The sequence below is a fragment of the Panthera uncia genome (genome assembly GCF_023721935.1).
Source record: "Panthera uncia isolate 11264 chromosome A1 unlocalized genomic scaffold, Puncia_PCG_1.0 HiC_scaffold_17, whole genome shotgun sequence".
In the NCBI taxonomy this organism is placed as follows: domain Eukaryota; kingdom Metazoa; phylum Chordata; class Mammalia; order Carnivora; family Felidae; genus Panthera; species Panthera uncia.
In genome coordinates this window covers 118,647,608-118,665,770 of record NW_026057577.1, presented here as the reverse complement: position 1 = coordinate 118,665,770, position 18,163 = coordinate 118,647,608, and the positions used below count along the sequence as shown (strand labels likewise).

Below are 18,163 nucleotides of genomic sequence, written 5' to 3'. Positions count from 1 at the left end.
TCGCGAAAGTGGTGATGAGAAACAGGCTGCTGGGTACCGGCGCGGAGTTGCACCCCCCCCCCCCGAGGAACACCTCGCTGGGCTCATGCACAGGTGCTGCCCCTTGACCCACCGCCACCCCGATTTCCCGGCTGTCAGTGGGGCCTGGAACGGAACACCCCGCAAAGCGAAAGGATGGGCGACCCCGGCGAAACACACCCAGCTCCGCGCCAAGCAGAGCCACCTCCACCGGGAAAGCGCCAGCCCGGCTCTGCCAGAAACTGTGACCGCACATCATGGGCCATGCACCTAGTGGAGGGGAGGCTGACACCTGCCAACGCTGGAAGGAGCAAGGGCCAGCAGAGAGCACTGATCAGTGCAGGCGCCCGAGAGTTGGTCTCAGGGAAGGGAGATGTGCCTTCCCAATCCCCTGCTTGAATGGGTACTCCCAGGGGAAATAAGGAGAAACTGGGGCTGAGATCCCTCAACCGAGCTGCCTGAGCGACCTGCAGTTCCCTAGAAGGAGTGGTGCTGGGACACTCCCTGTGCCAGCACAGCAAATGGCTGTGGTGGAGCCAAAGATGAACATCCCTCTTCCCAGAGCAACTGTGGTGCCGGGAGGAACCAGCGGTTCTGACCATTCTGGCGGCTCTAGTGGGAAACCCTTGGTTCTGAATCCGGGGTTGCTGTAGCCCATAAACTAGCACCGGGTGCTACTCCTGAAAAGTGGTACAAGCACTACTGCTTCCACTGTCCGTTCCCAAATCAAAAGCACTGGGTGGAAGGAAATCGTTTTGTTTGTTTTGTTTCGTTTGTGGCAGAAGCAGTCCCCACTCCCTCCCCAGTAACACCCTGCCCATCTAATGTTTCCTTCTATGGGAATACACAGGCAAAGCCCTGCTGGGAGTTATGGAGACTCAGGGTTCCTGGCCACTTAATCTCTGGACAACCAGCTTCTAAACTTAGGAGCCTAAAACTAGATTCTGTCATCCACAGCATCCTTCTGCTGGCCCTCCACTTCCACATAATAGCCCTCTACCTCTTCTGACCTTCCCCAGCTTGATTCCACTACCAACCTTGTCCCTTTCCCTAACCACCAGGCCTAGCAGCCACTCCAGGTTCTACCCCAGGAATTGGCGACTCCCTGGGGCTTGTCCCACCTTCCCAGGACAATTTCCTCTATGCCACTCTGGTAGTCCAGTGGGACAATAAAATTTCAGTCTTTTTTTTTTTTTTGGCCCCTATTAGATACCAGGGCCCAGGTCACTGTCATTCCATGAAATCCCTCTCAGTTCCCAAAAGGAAAGTCCTTATCCTTATAGGGCATTGCTGACAAAACAATCAAAGGTGTATAAACCCATTGGGATGTAGCTATTGGGAACATTCACTTCAAATGGCCTCCTCTGGTGGTGGCCTCCTGGCTCTTTCTTTCCTTACTATAAGCATGGATGCCCTGACAGGATGCCATGCTCTTGTTCTTCCTAACTGGCCTGCCAAATGGATGCCTTGACCACTCCTCTCTAGTCAAGACAGTAAACACTCCCCAGTATGACTTAAAGAAAGCACTGAAGGCCTATCCCATTATTAAAGATATGCTTCAGCCAAGAGTCATGGGGAGCCTGGGTGGCTCAGTCAGTTAAGTGTACTCTTGCTTTCCACTCAGGTCATGATCTCAAGGGTTCATAAGTTCCAGCCCCATATCCGGCTCTGCATGGTTGCTTGAGATTCTCTCTTTCTCTCCCCCCTCCTCCACGCATGCACACACACTCTCTTTCTCTCTCAAAAATAATAAACTTTAAAAAAATTTTTTTTAATTTTTAAAATATTTTTTTAAATTTTATTTATTTTTTTAAACTTACATCCAAATTAGTTAGCATATAGTGAAACAATGATTTCAGGAGTAGATTCCTTAGTGCCCCTTACCCATTTAGCCCATCCCCCCTCCAACCCCTCCAGTAACCCTCAGTTTGTTCTCCATATGTATGAGTCTCTTCTGTTTTGTCCCCCTCCCTGTTTTTATATTCTTTTTGTTTCCCTTCGCTTATGTTCATCTGTTTTGTCTCTTAAAGTCTTCATATGAGTGAAGCCATATGATATTTGTCTTTCTCTGACTGACTAATTTCACTTAGCATAATACCCTCCAGTTCCGTCCACATAGCTGCAAATGGCAAGATTTTATTCTTTTTGATTGCCGAGTCATACTCCATTGTGTATATATACCACATCTTTATCCATTCATCCATCGATGGCCATTTGGGCTCCTTCCATACTTTGGCTATTGTTGATAGTGCTGCTAGAAACATGGGGGTGCATGTGCCCCTTCGAAACAGCACACCTGTATCCCTTGGATAAATGCCTAGTAGTGCAATTGCTGGGTGGTAGGGTAGGTCTAGTTTTAGTTTTTTGAGGAACCTCCATACTGTTTTCCAGAGTGGCTGCACCAGCTTGCATTCCCAATCTTTATTTATTTTTGAGAGAGAGACAGAATGTGAGCAGGGGAGGAACAGAGAGAGAGGGAGACACAGAATCTGAAGCAGGCTCCAGGCCCTGAGCTGTCAGCACAGAGCCCAACGTGGGGCTTGAACTCACAAACCGTGAGATCCTGACCTGAGCTGAAGTTGGACGCTTAACCAACTGAGCCACGCAGGTGCCCCTAAACTTTTTAAATTAAAAAAAAAAAAGTCTTTATTCCCAAAGCTCCCCCCTTTCAATAGCCCCATAGGCTAGTATTAAGCCAACCACTAATGCATGACACCTCACCGTTGACTATCTATCCAAACCTCACTGCTCAGGTTCCCTGATTTAGGCTCCAATTCCTAATATTATAGAACTGATTATAGGACATACAACAGGCCCAAAGAACATCCTTCACAGTCACTGACCTAGCTAGTATGTTCTGTTTTGTTCCCACTGTGTACGAGTCCCAGGCCCAATTTTCTTTCACTTTTTAAGGGACTTAGTTTACATTTCGTTAGCTCCCTCTGGGATATTTATAAACAGTCCTGCAATTGCTCATCACCTCTGCTAGCAGGTTTGATAGGATTTAAGTACCTTACAATTGGAAAGATGCCATTTGGGCATTATATTGATGACATTATATGAGGACACAATGATATAATTCCCTCTGAGGAGGCAGTACAGGCATATTTGCACATCCTCACGGACACATTTACACAGGCCCAGTTTTATCTGTCAGGTTTCTAGGCATCATCTAGTCCTTTCATCGCAGAAAAACTAAAAGTTACCCAGATGTGTTAATGCTATCTGGGAAAACTGAAAAAATATGCTTCTAGAAATTATGAAATGTATTTATAAATTTGCAAATTTAAAGAATGCTGCTATAACACTCAGTTCACAATTGCTTACTTAGTTTTCACTAGAAATTAAGGTGATCTAAATAATATACGCAATTCAAAATAATAATAAGGGAAATATAATAATAATAAGGGAAGTATCTTCATGTGCCAAAAAAGTAGGATGTGTTTCAATAAGAGAAGATGTGAGGAAAGGAGGTACATTTTTTTCTTAAGGGAAAAGAAAGTAATTTTGCCTCAAAGTGAGGGTGTTTAAAGAAGAAAAACAGGACAAAATTGGAATGCAGAAAAGAAAGTTTGTAGAAGGATTATAGATAAGGAATTTTAATGTTTAATTTATTTTTAGAGCAAGAGACAGAGCTTGAGTGGGGTAGGAGCAGAGAGAGAGGGAGACACAGAATCTGAAGCAGGCTCCAGGCTCTGAGCTGTCAGCACCCTAGAAAAGGAATCTTTGAAAAGGAGTTGTAATGTGTAGTCAAACTAAGATTAAAATTAATTTACTTAAAAATGAGTTTTAATATCAAAAGTAAACTGGTGCGAAATTAAAATTTTGTTTTCTCTCTGTTAAAAGGACAGTTTTCTTGGGATTTATTGTATGATTATGATATACTGTGTAAAGTTTCTTTACCTTTTTTATGAAAATTACTTTTATTACATTATATTTGATAGTCACACTCAATCAACAAGGTCAACAGAAACTTGTAAATATTGTGTTAAATAACACACTCTATGTACATACATTTTCAGTACAGTAACATTAAAATACTCCATTTCTTTTATTCATATACCTTTCCAAAGTGGGGAATAAATAAAGATACAAACACAGAGGGGCACCTGGGTGGCTCACTTAGTTAAGTAGCCAACTCTTGATTTCAGCTCAGGTCATGCTCTCATAGTTCTTGAGATCAAGTCCTGAGCCCTGCGCTGTCAGCACAGAGCCAGTTTGCAATTCTCTCTCTCCCTCTCTCTCTGCCCTTCCCCACCCTCAAAATAAATAAATAAACATTAGAAAAAAAAAAGATACAAACACAGAAAAACGTCTTATCTTGAGCTGGTAAGAGTAACAGAAGTTACAATTATATTTATTGATAAGCCAATGATTGACCCTGACACTAGCAACACACAACTCAAAAGTAGCCCTTGTTCAGAAAAGTGTGGTAGACGGTTCATGGAAGTGATACCGTGTGGTCTCCACAGTGGTCTATTTGAGGTGATTTTTTTTTTAATGGCTAAACTGGATTACTAACTCATAATAAAATGTAACTAGTCAAATTTAAACCATGATCAAAATGGGTCTACACATGCCTTTCAAAGCCCTGCTGGTCGCAGGCAGGAGGGGACTGCTTGCTGCACATTGTGCAAGTCACCTGCCTGTGACTTTCAATATGTTCTTGAAATTTGCTCTGATTATAGTTGGGAGGGTACAGTAATTCACAGAGGGGACCCTTCTTGTGAACATCAAAGCTGGAATCAAAGCAAAAGCCTGTCTTGTGCCCATGTGCCCATGTAAATGCTGACTTGGAGGGTCAGGAGCAGTGGGCACACTCTCATCTTCTTTCTTGTCCTCAGATCTTCTAAACCATCAGGCCGACCAAGGTATCTGGCAGGCTGGCTGCAAAGACCATTATCTTCAGTCCTCAAGAAGGCTCTCACAGGTACCCTTCGGATTTCATCTGGGTAAAAAGCACCATCTGTGGGGTGCCTGGGTGGCTCTGTTAAGAGTCAGATTTCTGCTCAGGGCATGATCTCAGAGGTTCCTGAGTTGGAGCCCTGCACGTGCTCCATGATGCCAGCACAGAGCCTGCTTTGGATCCCCTGTTTCTCCTCTCTCTCTGCCCTCCCCCACTTGCTCGCTCTCTCTCAAACATAAAAAACATTTTTTTAAAAAAAGCACCATCTGCTCCATCTCTGGTTTCCTGTGTCGCACAAGGATTAACATATTGCAGAACGGGTTGTATATTCAGCACTGCAGCAACATGACCATTTTGCTCTGAGCATATGTTGAGACACTGTGAAATCTTCTGAGAACCGTGGAAGTTCTGACCTTCCGTTTCCTTTCTGCTTGATTTTCTAGAGTTCTTTCAAGTTCCTTGCTCCTGGAAAGGTTTTCCAAATGTGAAGTTAGACCATCTATTTCTTTGTCTCTCTCTCAAGTTTGTCACTGTCCTGTACTTCAACCACTGCTGGTTTTACATTTCCAGCAATCTTCACTTGTTCTTTCTATTTTGACTCCACTTTTGCAAGTTCATCAGCATATTATTGCATTTTGTTTTCTCATCCTGCAAGTGTAGTTTACATTTATTATATTTTTGTCTTGTCAGCAATATCCTTGGTCATTTCACAGACTTTCCCCTTTGTTACAAGGGCAGAAACTGTCTCAGCTGCAGACAGTGATGGCTTTTACATCTACAGTAGAGCCAGCAGTAGCTGGGTCTGTTTATTGAGGCATCCTTTACTTTCTGCCGATTCCCAATTTTCATGGTGAATACGCTGTTGCTACTGGCTGATTGGTCTGAAAGTGTATTTATTTGTTTTGGGCCCCTCTGGCATTCCTTGAATTATCTTTGTAATTAATGATCTGCTGCCATCTGAAGATGATGTTTCAAATCTTCCACTTCTCTTCTCATATCGTGCACCCATGTATCAGTCTCTTCCTGATCTCTTTTCACAGCATTTAGTTGATGTCCTGCCACTGCATCAGCTACCTGCTTTTTGACTTTCTCACTTTCCCACTTTCCAGCTGTGCAGCATGCAGCTCTGCCATTGTTTGATCTCCCACATTCACAGCATCACTACGTTCTCTGGCCAGAAAGACCATTTCTTGCCCAGTTGCCTGAATCTGTTCCTCTGCTTTACATAGTTGCTCCTTTAAAAGCAAACAAACAAACCACACACACACACACACACACACACACACACACACACACACCCTGTATCTTACTTGAGGTTATAAACAAGAAAGCCCTTTGCAGATTTTCCTTTTCAGCCAAACAGAACTGCAGCCTTCCAATATCTTCTTGGCAATAAGTAATCATGCTTTTTTTCTTAAGTTTTTTTTTAATTTAAGCAATCTCTATACCCAACATGGGGCTCAAACTCACAACCCAGAGATCAAGAGGTGCATGTTCCCCTGGCTGAGTCAGCCAGGAGCCCGACTAATCATGCTTTCTTTGTTCCCATCTAAATTCTTTAATGTCTGGACCTCTGACACGGCTTGGTATTTTATATTTCAGTATTCTTCAAAGGTACCTTAATAAAGTTCCTTCTCATCCTTTTCCATCTTCAACTAATGTTCCAGTTGTTCTCTTTCATATCATGCCTTCCTGAGTTTGTCCTGTAAACTGCCTCATTCAGTTTCTTTTCAATTGCTTTCTGTGTCACTGACACAATATCTTCCTCAAGCTGGAGAGCTTTGCATGTAACATCACTGTATCTCTTCTTAAACCCTTCATTTTCCATTTCTAACTTTGTGATACTTCAACAAGACCCGCTTGCTCAGATTGCAATTAGTTGGTCACATCTTTCTTTCTCATGGTTACCTTCTATTTGCATTCTTCCAACTTGTTCTGCAAGTTGTGCTGGTTCTTTTTCCAGAACATCAATGAAATGTAAGAGTTCTTCTTTTTCTTTCATGGTTTTCTCAATTTTCAACTCGAGAAGGCCAACTTTTGTGGTCACCACTAACATGTCAGAATTTCCTTCATCTTCCATAGTAAGTAACTCTTCAGCTGGAGAAGTTCTCAACTGGAAAGGTGTACTTGCTCCACGAATTTCACCCTAATGGGTAACATAACAGAACTAATAAAATGCTCCATCATCATTTGGAAGGCAATATCCTTGAAATGCAAATACACAATTAATGGTGGTTCCTTCTACATAATGTTCAGGCATACAAGGCCATAACAATGTGTGATAATCACAAGCAGTACTCCATCCAACCTTGAATATATCAACCCAATCTTCTGGATGTGGATGGACATATGGAGTTACGGTGCAATGAAATTCCAGGTGGGAATTAGGAAGATAACTCTTGGGCACATATTTTTGTTTAATGTTTATTTATTTCTGAGACAGAGAGAGACAGAGCATGAGTGGGGGAGGGGCAGAGAGAGAGGGAGACACAGAATCCAAAGCAGGCTCCAGGCTCTGAGCTGTCAGCACAGAGCCCGACGTGGGGCTCAAACTCACAGACCGTGAGATCATGACCGGAGCTGAAGTCGGACGCTCAACTGACTGAGCCACCCAGGCGCCCCTCTTGGGCACATATTGAAAGATGACATGGGCAAAGTTGGAAGTCTGCAAGGGGACTTGTTGAAAAGATGTCATTGTGAATCGTTCAAGAGGCTCTAGGACAGAGGGAGCATTAGAGAGCCTCTGAGCCTATACCACCATCAGCCTTTGACCTCTTCCACCTCACTGCCTCGCTCCACCAACTGGCTATACTCCCCAAGTTTCTTTACCTTTTAACTATTAGGTTTCATAATCATCTGTGGTCCTAAGTAGAGAAGGGCTTTAAAACTTTTTTTAAAATATTTTTTACAAATTTCCCAAAATCAAATTGTAAATGAAGTTTTTTTGACCTACAATATTTCAAAGTATTTGCCAAACTAATTAGGCTTATTTGATATGTATATTTCGTGGGAAGTATTGTCAAATAATACTAAGCCTTTTTTACATTGTATTTGTAAGATTGTGTATTTGTAAGATGTAGAGAAAGTCCATTCTCTTTCTGCAAGAAATGGGCCCACACTGCCAGACTTTTCCCATCTTGATGTGTTTATGACATGGCAACGTTTTGCTCCTGAATCAGAGAAATTAAGATGGGTGAACAATTGGAGTATTACTCAGCAATCAAAAAGAAGGAAATCTTGCCATTTGCAATTACATGGATGGAACTGGATGGTATTATGCTAAGTGAAATTAGAGAAAGACAAAAATCATATGGCTTCACTCTTATGAGGACTTTAAGAGACAAAACAGATACATAAGGGAAGGGAAACAAAAAGAATATAAAAACAGGGAGGGGGACAAAACAGAAGAGACTCAAAAATATTGAGAACAAACGGAGGGTTACTGGAGGGGTGATGGGAGGAGGGATGGGCTAAATGGGTAAGAGGCACTAAGGAATCTACTCCTGAAATTATTGTTGCACTATATGCTAAATAATTTGGATGTAAGCTTTAAAAAATAAAAGATAAAATTTTTAAAAAAGAGATGGGTAAACAATGGTTGTAAATTAAATGAACACTCAGGGATATGGGAAACCCAAGACACTTGCTTGGTTCCTCCTACCTCCCTCGAAAACCCCATTTTTTGCTTTTTGCATTCCTTCACCATCCTAAATGACCCAACTTATGAATAAACATTGTGTCAAAAGCTTCAATAAAGTTGCAAAAAAAATTTTTACCAGCAATGTCTGATTTCCATCTAGGTCCATAAACTGGTTTTGTTCCCAGAGGCTTCAGACCTCCTTCTGGACCCTTTGAACACCTACAGCTAGACTTCATTCAACTGCCACTCATTATTGGTTATGAATATGTTCTTGTTATTGTATGTGGTTTTCCAGAAGGGTTGAAGTTTTCTCCTGCTACAAGGCTGATGTCCTCATGGCAGCAAGGAAACTGTTAGAAATTGCGTTTCCCACCTGGTATACCTTTCCCAATCTCCAGCGACAGAAGAACCCACCTTCACCAGGCAAATCAAGGAACCTGGATGAAAACCTTGCAAACTTCTTGGAATTATCATTGTCCCTATCATCCTCAATCTTCAGGTAAGGTTGAGAGAACTAATGGGATCCTCTAACTTTAAACTAAACTTGCCAAAACAACTGTACTTTCCTGACCGAAGGTATTGCTTTTGATTTTGCTGACTATTCACGGTATCCCTCTTGGGAAACACAAACTCATTCCATATGAGATAGTCGCTAGGAGACCAATGTCTATGGGTATACAACTTTCTCCTGATCCTTTATTATCTCATGCTAATATGACTGGCTTCTTAAGTCTTCAATGTCTTATGGTAAAGCCTATCATCAACAGGTTAAAGAAGCCTCTCCAGACTCCAATTCAAAGGATCTTGTTTGTCATAGTGGGGAGATCGATGATTGGGTATTCTGGAAATAGCATTAGAGAAAACAGTGTTTGAGCCTCATTGAAAAGGACCTTACCAAGTGCTCCTGACCACTGACACTGCTGCAAAATTGGAAGGCACTGAGCCTTGAGTACACATGTAACAACTGAAGAAGGATCCACCTGATATCTGGTGGTTTACAGACACTGGAGACCTCTGAAACAAATTGACAGGGAAGAGAAGTAGCTGGCATTGAGGTAAACTGCTTCTGCCCAAGACAATGGATCAAGACTTCATACTTTAAATATGAAATAGGTTCTCCCTCTTTTCCTTTTCTTTACTTTGGCATTGGCCTGGAAAGATAATGCCTCATTCATAGCTCCCAGGCCATTGCTAAGGGAGGTAACCTTCCAGATTGCTGGATTTGTCATCAAAGATTCTGATCTTTCCATGATGCTAAAGATCCTCTAGTCTTCAATGGGACCAATTTATCTTCTTTTCCTCCTGTCCCTGTTAAATACAATCAATCACCTCTAGAAGTCTCTTACTTTGTTCAACTTTTATGGCCAGAGCATTCAATACCTTCTTTTTACCTTTCTCCAATAATAAATGTACTTACCAGTGTGTGAGCCACCCTAACACCATCTTGAACAAATCTACCTTGGTGACCATTCCATGACCTGAAGCCTTCTTGAACATAGCATCCTCCCCATTTTTTTTTTCTGTTTAACCACACCCTACAGTACGGTTTTAGGGCATAACATCCATGATATGTTCTGGAGATATGAATGTAATTTTCAAACACTTCCTCCTAGATGGTCCCCAGAACATACTCTCCAGCCTTTGAGACTAAATTTAACATGCCTGCACTCTCTATACCATCTGGCAAAAAAGGGAGTGCATCAGCATTGGGTAGAAGAACATCAAGCTGCCTTTGACCGAGCTAAGGTAGTAGCTGCTCAAGCACAGGCTTTAGGGCACCTTTCCCTGGTATACCCCGACCTTAGATGTGACTGCTACACCAGATAAGATGAACTGGGCTTGATGGAAGGAACAGCATGGGAAGTTAACTCCGTTTAGCTTTTGGTCACAACTCTGGAAGGGAGCAGAGAGCTGAAATTCTCCTATTGAACAAGCGTTGAGTCCATAAGGTCCTTTAACAAGGGGAGCCCGTAATGACCATCCCTCTGATAAATGCCTGGACCAGTTTGCCTGTAAAGGGGTGGACAGATGGTATATTTGCAAGAATGGCATCTGCAGTAGCACAAGCCTCTAAGACGCTTACTTACAACAAAGGAGTGTTCTCTCCACTAGTCCATCGGGAGCTGAATTACATGCTAACTTTGGGCAGCAGAATGTGAAATCTTTAATGCCCCCCCCAGCCTCCTATGGAGAGACCCCATAACACATAAAGAAAGGCAAATACCATATTCCTAAAGAAGCTTGCTATACAGATGGGTTTATTAGAGAGAATGCTAGTACTAGACTACATTAGCGATCTAGCCCCAGACTGATACTATCCGGTTTGAGACTTGGAATAGGCTAAAAGCAGGCAATGGGCTGAATTGAGAGCTGCCTGGATGGTATATATACACACACCTTGGCTCCTTACCCTCTGCATGGACACTTGGGCTGTCTATAGGGGTTTGACAACACAGGTGGCCCAATGGGCTAGGGACCCACAGAAATCATTATAAGTAGCAGAAATATGGAAAGATATATAGGAAAGGATACAGGACTCTGCTGCCTCCTATACTGATTTCCATGTCTCGGAGCATAGGCCTCCCTCATCCCCTGAGAATATTGAGACAGACCCCTTAGCAAAGATAGGGCCCTTACCCCCATACAAAGTTTAGAATTGGTTGCAGGGGTTCATAAGCACAGTGAGCATCTCAGTACAAGGGTGGGATGGAGCATAGTGAAGTGCTGTACTGACCTCCTAGCAGCTGTTAGCAACTGCCTGATCTCTTACAGTCTGAGACCTAGGAAGGTTCCACACACCACACAATCCTCCTGGGATCCAACCAGTTTTAGACTGGCAAATTGATTGTATTGGTCTTCTACCCACAAGGCAAGAAAAAAAGCACATCCGAACTTGTGGTGATACAGCTTCTGGGCTCACACACGCCACCCCTGCAAAAGAGCTAATCAAAATGCCAACATCAATGGCCTCGAACAACTTTGTGTCATGTATGGATAACCTCAAAGGATACATAGTGATAGGACATATATTTCACTGGACACAGGACTGGGCTCATGAACAGGACATACATGGGCAGTTTCATCTAACCTATAATCAACAAGCTGCTGGACTCACTGCAAGGAAGAATGACATTCTCAAAGCTCAACTCAGAGCCCTCTTACAGTGGCACATCTTGCCAGAAGCCATGACCTTGTTAAATTTGACAGCCTGTAGCCACCCTCCAAACCCACGGTTAGGTACCAAAACCAGCATGCCTTCTGGACAACAAGGCCTGAAGCACTGGTTCCTGAGCTCAAAGCAGGCCAGAAACAACTGTATTCTGTGCTCCTCAGCCCATTCTCCCTGGGGGAGGGGACGCTTGAATGGGGCTTGGAATGGCAACTTCCCCCAAGTTGAACAGGCTGTTTCTTGCCAGAGTGTGAGAAATATCCTGGAGGGCTAAAGTGGTCCCCGTTGATCCTGCTGGAGTTGGGGCCAAAACAGTCAACATATACGTATTCCACACAGGCATCGATACCACAAAGCACGATATGGCTGGTTACCTGACATGCTTGTTTGCACCACCTTTAATTTTACACGGACAGGCTGACTCTTTGGCCTCAGGCAACGTGTCTGGTGTGTCCCTCCTGTTCATGCACCTCAGACTCCCTCTGTCCTCACGACAAAGAGCGAAGCCACTAGCATCATACTGAGGGAGAGGGTTTTCCCAGACAGTACCCACTAAGCATTTATTCTTTTGTCCTTAGCCTGCTGCTCCTCTCTCATGCTAGTGAAGGAAACCCTTTTCTGTAGTGGGCATAGACCTACAGAGATGGTTTACAGTGGGATTCATGCTAGTAATGAGGTTTGCTCCCTTTTTCAGGGGTTTCTTTTACTGCTGCTGTCTGTACTTCTGCTGTGGTTTAAACCCTTAATTTGAACACCGTCTGGCAAAAACACCTACCTCCAAAAGCCCCTCCATGATGGCTCAGGGAATATGGCGGAAGAGGTGGGCGTGTGAGATCATAAGAGCTGGATTTGAGGCGCGGAGTGTCTGAGCCAGACGAACACCATCTTGGACAAATCTGCCATGATGATCGTTCTGCAACCTGAAGACTTCTTCAGCACAGCAACACACCCCTTATCTTTTCTGTTTGTTTAACCGCACCCTTGAGTACACTCTTGGGGTAGAACATCCTTAACCTGCTCTAGAGGTATGACTGTGATCCTCAAACATTTCCTCCTGGGTAGTCCCCTCGGCACGTACTCCCCAGCCTGGAGTGCTATAAAAGCGAGTCTTACGGGAGGCGGGGTTGTGGAGATCTACCCAAGACATACCTCTGTCTGTAAGTCCCTTTAATAAACCATTTCTTGTCAAGCTGGACTTGTTGGCCTTTTTCTCCAGTCTTACAGCTCCTCCAGCCTCTGCGGGGTGTTTTCCTTTTCATGGAATACCCATCCTCCGTGGAAGGCATCCTTGGTTGCATACAAGGCAGGAAAAAGTCAAGCCACTTATGGCTTTGGCAGTGTAATCGGAGCACGGTTGCTCAGGCTCACACAGCATTGGCCGCTTGAGTTTCTCTTTTCCTGACTGAACTTGACAGGTAGAGTGTATGTGACCAGGAGTGGGTTCAGAAAACAATTTAAAAAGGAGAATTTAGAATTGGTTTTCAGACCCAGAAATCAACATAACCCTAGAGGATGAGTATTGGTAAATTTGCTAAACTTGAACATGAATGCTTCATTTCTACTGAAACATGGTAGACAGGTTATAACTTTTTATTATCTGCAGTGAAAAATTTACTGAAGTCAAAATACTGGAGGTCTAATTGGTTGTCTCTGTAGACCATTTCGATGAGAGTGAGGGCTACAATAACCACAGGGTGTGATGGCTGCCTCCACTGAATTGTAGGAGTCACAAAAACAAAAGATACAAGGATTTAAATTTTTGAAAGAAAAAGTTTCAGTAATGCCCCTTTAAAAAGCCTTATTTCTCATAGGTACAGTGATGAGAGGGCCAAAAATCAGACCCCAAATTGGAGCCTTTTAGAGGCTGAATTAAAATAGAAGGTGAATTCACATCTTTGCCACACCTCTCACGTGCAAGCAGGGGGACTGATGAGCAAGTAATAAGACTCTGTGGATTCAAATGGGTCAATGTGGGTGGATCTTTGTCAATATAAGAACCTTCAATCCCCATATCTCTCTGAGCTTCCCTTGAAGAACGAGTCCCTCGTCTAAGGAGGCTAGCCCTTCCTTGATTAAAGACACAGAGAAGATCTCACTGAGAAAGTTAGCTTCTAGAAGAATGTCAATTCACCTAAAGTCATAAGCATCATAGTTCATTCCAAACCCATAACTAGCTGCAGATACTAGAATGCCCCAAAGGGACAACTATAAAGTGTGAATTTGGATTTATTGCTCATGTATCAAAACAATTGCAACAAGTAGTTAACTTACATTGGCAGAAACCTTTGGAATGTGTACGGAAATGAATCTTAAAGGTTCTATACTAAGAAGGTCAGAACATGACATGAAACATACAAAATTTATTTACATGGACGCAGATAGAATTTCTAGCTTTCATGTACTTAAGCAGGCAAGAAAGTCTCCAGTAGGCTTAAATAGTTGGGTAAAGTATTTCTTCAATGGAAGCCTACACAGAATCAGGCTCAGTTGTCACAACTTGCCTGTAAAATGAGGAAGAACTTAAAAACTTAGGAGTATCTCATAACCAACCAATTCTATTCCAAGGTCTACACACAAGAGAAATTCTTACACATGTACACCAGGAAACATAGAATAGAATGTCCAAATCTTCACTGTCTACAGCAACAAAATTCTGGTGGAGAGGGAGGAATCAAATTGATGAGTGGATTAAATGATCTGTGGTATATTTACAGAATGGAATATTTTACAAGAATTCAAATAAATAAACTACAACAATATTCAAAATCATGGTGGTGGTACACTATTCAGAGAAATAATAAGGGTAAAAGACCACAGGGTCACCCTAGTGACTCAGTTGGTTAAGTGTCCACCTCTTGCTGTCGGCTCAAGTCATGGTCTCAAGCTTCATGAGTTCAACCCCTGCATCAGGCTCTGCGCTGGCAGTGTGGAAGCTGCTTAGAATTCTCTCTCTCTCCCTCTCTCTCTCTGCCCCTCCCCTACTTGTGCTGTCTCCGTCTCTCTCAAAATAAATGAACTTAAACATTTTTTTAATTTCAAAACTACATACAGCACAGTTGTGTTTTATAAGGAAAAAAACAAAAATATCATTAAAATATGTAAAATAATATTCAGAATATTAAATTATATTGATAAAAAGTAAAACTATACAAAAATGAAAGCGATGAATAAATCAACTCAATTGCAGCGTTGGGAGGATGGAATACAGGAAAATCTTACCCACAAGAAACTAGACTGAAAGACTCATCTTATATATCTACACCAAAAATGGATTTCTCAACACTGAATGGCAAACTTACATCCATCCATCCGGCCACACGGACAGCTACACACCTCAAACTTCCCCAAATGGGGCTGTAGAGCATGGAGCACCACGCACACTAGAAAATGTGTTTTCCATGGATAGCTGGCTCAAGCAAGAGTGGGATTGACAGGTGGGAATTTTCATATGCGGATTCACTTCCAAACTCTACAGACAGATAATCCACTCAAGCACTGTGGGGAAAACTAACAAACGAAGCAAGAAACGAAAATTATTTCCGGAAAATTGCACCTTATAGAAATTGCAGGAGTGGAGAAGATGATTTCCCAGTAACATAATCCTTTCAGCCTCCTGAACCACTCTGTGAAAAGACAAACTTTTGTTCCAAATCTGGTGAATACAAAGCTGAGTATAAACTCAGAACCTAGGAAGAAAAAAGAGCAACACCTTTACCATACACAAAGCTAAATATATTGTGCTCTCACCCCAAAAATACCCACCAACAATTTAGTTGAAAAGGAAAGAAAATTAGGGGAAATATTGAAATTGTTGACAAAAGGCAGTACAAAGAGCTCCTTCAACAGAAACAGTAAGCTGAAACCACAGGCTTCATCAGGAAGTACTTCTAAAATTGACCCCCCAGAAATAAAAATTCCCACTTATTTTTTTAAATAACAATTCAATTCTCTCAGCTTTTTAATTTAGTTACTGTTATTTTATTTTATTTATTTTTAACATAATGCCCTATCATGGAGTTCGATCCAACCAGGCATCCCTAGGAGGTTTTCTTTTCTTTTATTTTTTTCCAATTTTTAAAAATATAATTTATTGCCAAATTGGCTTCCATATAACACCCAGTGCTCATCCCAACAAGTGCCCTCCTCAGTGCCCATCACCCATTTTCCCCTCTCCCTCACCCCCCATCAACCCTGTTCTCTGTATTTAAGAGTCTCTTATGGTTTGCCTCCCTCTCTGTTTGTAACTATTTTTTTCCCCCTTTCCTTCCCCCATGGTCTTTTGTGCAGTTTCTCAAGATCCACATATGAGTGAAAACATATGGTATCTGTCTTTCTCTGACTGACTTCACGTAGCACAATACCCTCCAGTTCCATCCACATTGCTGCAAATGGCATGATTTCACTCTTTCTCATTGCTAAGTAGTATTCCATTGTGTATATAAACCACATCTTCTTTATCCATTCGTCAGTTGATGGACATTTAGGCTCTTTCCATAATTTGGCTATTGTTGAAAGTGCTGCTATAAACATTGGGGTACATGTGCTCCTATGCTTCAGCACTCCTGTATCCCTTGGGTGAATTCCTAGCAGTGCTATTGCTGGGTCATAGGGTAGATCTATTTTTAATTTTTTTTTTTAATTTATTTTTGGGACAGAGAGAGACAGAGCATGAACGGGGGAGGGGCAGAGAGAGAGGGAGACACAGAATCGGAAACAGGCTCCAGGCTCCGAGCCATCAGCCCAGAGCCTGACGCGGGGCTCGAACTCACGGACCGCGAGATCGTGACCTGGCTGAAGTCGGACGCTTAACCGACTGCGCCACCCAGGCGCCCCTATTTTTAATTTTTTTGAGGAACTTCCACACTGTTTTCCACAGCGGCTGCACCAGTTTGCATTCCCACCAACAGTGCAAGAGGGTTCCCGTTTCTCCACATCAGGAGGTTTTCTTTTCAAGGGGGGAAACTAAAGGAGGTATGAAGCCTAAGATCAAATAATTAAAGGCATATGGTAATATTTTAGTTTCAAAATTAATGCAAATTTTGTGCAAATTTTCATAGAAATTTCTAATAAAGTGAAAGATAATATTCATGATAACCATTACGAACAGTTTGGTTTCTATTTTTTAATCTAAAAACACATAGTTTCTATATATATATACTAATATATATCGTATTTTTTAAACAAATCAAAAATTTAAGGTGTCTCTATTAATAACCTTCTATATTAGTACAATACTTATTTCCTATAAGCATTCAGATAAACCATGCTTTATTATTATTGTTTTTGATCCAGCACAGTGGCGCCCGAGAAAACATGCTATAGAAAGAAAGAATTATTAAGGAAGCGGAGAGCCTCCTCTGGAACTTTAAGGAATAAAGTGCGGGGCATTTAAATGGTCCTGTTAGCCCCACTGCTCACCCCGCGCAGGCACATGGAGACGCTGTTGTAGGAAAGCTGCTAAATGAGTTTTCTCCCACTTTTGGCTCCAAATCAACAACTGGAAAATGAAAGCTATTACTCTCCTTCCCTTCACCATATGAGGACCGCGACCAGACTGCGGGGATCTAACACAACCGCAGGAGGGTCGGGTGAGCTTAGGTTGTTAACATCAGAAGGGAACGAAGAGTGGAGGAATGAGAAAGACCGGGCGTGACTCTCGGGAAAGAAGGCAGAAAAGCTGCTAGTCCTTACAGTGGGCGGGAAACCAGCCCTAACAACGGCCAGAGTGGGGTCAATGCCAAGCCAAGCCTCCTAAGCATTCCAAGCACTCCTATTTTAGTTTCTTCTGACCCTACTCCTAAACCTCCTCCCATTCTTTTTGTCCTTTCTTTTCTTGTCATCTTTCTTCCTTCTTTTCTTCCTTCTTTCCTTCCTCCCTCCCTCCCTTCCTCAGACCTGCAACGAAGGAAAGCGGCACAGCCTGGAAGAAGGGCGCCTTTCCCCTTTCCCCCCAAATCTGCTCCTCCGCCGTGGGCCTCTGGGTGAGCTCGGCCCGGTCCTCACCGGTTCCTCCTCCCGGGTCATCCTCCCGAGTCCGCGTGGGCCAGGCGCCGTTTCCTCGGACGCCCCAACCGAATGCAGGAGCCTAGACGTGGGATGGGAGGATGCCAAGATTCGCTCGGCGTCCGGGTCCCCGCCCACAACTGAGGTCCTACCTCCGTCCAGCGGCCCCCAGGCTCCCCTCCATGCCCCGGCGCTGCCCGCGCCCCCAGCCCTCGCTGCCCGGCCCCGCTACCTGGAGGCTCGGGGTAGCCTAGGTCCAGAGAGGAGCCGCCCCCCCCCCTTCCCATCCTCACCTCCGCGGTAACTGCCAGCTCGGCTGCCCTCACGCCCACCCACCCGCCCCGAGGAACCCTCCTTCCGCCTCAACGGTCAAACTGAATCAACCACATCCGTAAAACGAAAGAGAAAAGTTTTGGTATATGGTAAC

The 18,163-nt window shown here is 43.2% G+C and overlaps 2 pseudogenes; both read right to left on the bottom strand.

Annotated features, from left to right (window-relative positions):
- Positions 1–5,423: 5,423 nt before the first annotated feature.
- Positions 5,424–6,417, bottom strand: LOC125935285 (tax1-binding protein 1 homolog; annotated as a pseudogene).
- On the bottom strand, positions 6,228–17,961 carry LOC125934621 (tax1-binding protein 1-like; annotated as a pseudogene).
- Positions 17,962–18,163: the final 202 nt, after the last annotated feature.